Source organism: Thermobia domestica, chromosome 4 (assembly GCF_964235325.1).
Source record: "Thermobia domestica chromosome 4, izTheDome1.hap1.1, whole genome shotgun sequence".
Lineage (NCBI taxonomy): Eukaryota > Metazoa > Arthropoda > Insecta > Zygentoma > Lepismatidae > Thermobia > Thermobia domestica.
Genome location: NC_137457.1, coordinates 26589596 through 26592113, shown reverse-complemented (window position 1 = coordinate 26592113; position 2518 = coordinate 26589596). Strand labels below are relative to the sequence as shown.

Here is a 2518-nt window from a genome sequence, read left to right as displayed (position 1 = left end):
TGGAAATACTTTCTCACTCCCCCGCCTGTCCGACATTCAATTTGTTGCACTTCCATCTTCCTTCTGTGGAACTTTCACGCAGTGTAAGGCAGGCCCGTATTCACGAAGGGGGCTAGGGTGTCCCCCTAAATTTCCTCTGGCCCTCCTAAAATTTTCGCGGTAGGCTTGCAAAGGAACTATAATATGAACTATAATAAGGTTGGGTCGGACCCCCCAACTTCTACCGCTCCCCCTACATTTTTGGGCTGGTTACCGACCCGCCCCAAATGGCGCCCCTGCTCTTCACCTCCATTCTGGTAGCTCCAAGATTTGAAATTAAATGAAATGAAATCTTTGAGTTTTACGTCCCACGATTATGCCGGTTAGGCTAAAGGAGACGGTGATGATGAGTAATGAATGAAATGGTGGAATGAAGAAAGTGGGAGGAAACGGGAGAACCCCGAGAAAACCCACGCACACGGTGTTTGTCCACCACAAAGTTCACTTGGCGGGGGCTGGGATCGAACCCGGGACCCCTAGCACCGCTCTACCACTGAGCCACCGCGGCCCCGCTCCAAGATTTGAAAGGAACACAAAACCACTGATACTACAATCATTTTCTCACATCGTTTTCTTAAGTTATAAAATGTCAATTATTTTAAAAAGTAGGATGTACTGTAACACTTTACTAACCTGAATTAGGTTCAAGTTATTTTGTAATTAGAATATATGCATGGTATTGAATCTATTTTTAAAGTTTAAAAATATTAGTGTCAGGTGTGGGGTTCGAACCCACGCTCCCTACTGGGAACCAGAGCTTAAATCTGGCGCCTTAGACCACTCGGCCAACCTGACCTTGTGTAAAGAAGCTAGCTAGTACATTTGTGAACGGCACTGGTGCTACGCACTGGCTGCCTTAGAAGAGCCACATGTAAACACAATGACGTCACACGAAACAACGGTAAAAAGTCATTACCCCTTTCAATCTCAGTTGTATTTGGTTGGGTTTCTCTTGTCAGTCGTCCTTGGCAGTCAGCGAAGTTTTTGTTGCCCTAAATAGCAGAAAAGAAGGTGTTCTTTTTCTGTTTCAAATGTATCACAAAGCTTTTTGGTGGAAGTTTAAGCCTATGGGTTCAAAGCCCCTTTCTTTTGCTTCAAGTTACATAGTAGGGGTGTTCGGAATTGAGATTTCAATTCCGGAATTCGGAATGTCGATAATTCCGGAATTTTTCGGAATTCCGTTTTTCGGAATCTCGGAATTCCGATTATTAGAAATTTCCGATGGAATTTTAAAATTCCGGAATTCCGACCTTCCGAAATTTAGTATCGTGTCCTGGATTCCGGAATTCCGATCTTCCGAAATTTCAGATCTTGTTTCGAGATTCCGGAATTCCGAACTTCCGATATTTGCGATGAAGTTCCGGAATTCCGATTTTCCGAAATCAAATCTGTTAGAGGCTTTATATTTTAGTATAGATATGTGGGAAATACCAACTGAAAATGTTCGTTGTGTAACAACAGTAGTGCCAATATTGTAAAGGCCATTGTTGACTTGAGCGATTTCCAACATTTGAGTTGTTTCGGCCATACTTTGAATATTAGAGTAAACAAAGCCCTTGAGCTACAGGGACCTTCGGAAACAGACAAATTATGAGTCAAAGCAGGAAAATGAGACATGCGCTGCAAGAAGAGTAAGATGCATTAGGCCTTCTGCGTAAAATACTTCCGTCATGCACGCCAACAAGATGATTGTTTACTTTCCTTTTGATGCTGATAGTTTTAACACACCAAGAAGAAATAGCAAAAGTTCTGTCTCAAACAATATATAAAAATCTTATCCTTCAGAACGAAGAAACAGAATTATTAACTATGATTATTAATTAGAATTATTAACTATTATCGTTCTTACAAATGCTTTGTGACAGTATGTCAGCAGAAACATCTGTTACAGCGTCGGACATATGGCCATTATGAACAAATTTCAAAAGATTTTCAAGTCGAAGAATCTCAACTGATAGACGATATATCATAACAAGATGAAGCAAGTACGCAGGAAATACATCTTTTATTCTATGACTTTTTGACTGAAGAGGGAGATAGTGAACAGATCTTAGAAGCAGCCTCAAAGAAGATAAAAGAAGCATGAAAATGGAAATTTTGTCTCTTCTGAAATCGCGATTCGAGAAGGATGAAAGAAGCAGAATTCTGTAGAAAATTTGTGCTTTCTTAGATCTCAGGTTTAAAGAAGATAATTTGGGTAAAAATATTGAGATAACAAAAGATAGAGTACTGTATAAGTTGAGACTTATTCCAGCAGGAAATCCTAAAAAAGATAATCGAGGGAATGTTGGTACTAAAAGATTAGACAGTTGCCTAAAACGAAGGACATTTGGTGACAGGATAAAGAAGGCAGTCACATAGAATAATTGAACCTGTACCTAAGCCTTAGGGATGCAGATTTGGAGGAAGAGCCACTACTTTGGTGGAATAATCATTCCCACCATCTTTCAAGATTAACATAATTAGCGAGAAAATATTT

General features: G+C 40.0%; 1 non-coding gene across 1 annotated transcript; it reads right to left on the bottom strand.

Moving 5' to 3' along the window:
• Positions 1–750: 750 nt before the first annotated feature.
• Positions 751–834, bottom strand: TRNAL-UAA (transfer RNA leucine (anticodon UAA)). Its single transcript has one exon. It is a non-coding gene; the product is annotated as a tRNA-Leu (tRNA).
• Between the last annotated feature and the right edge of the window lie 1684 nt (positions 835–2518).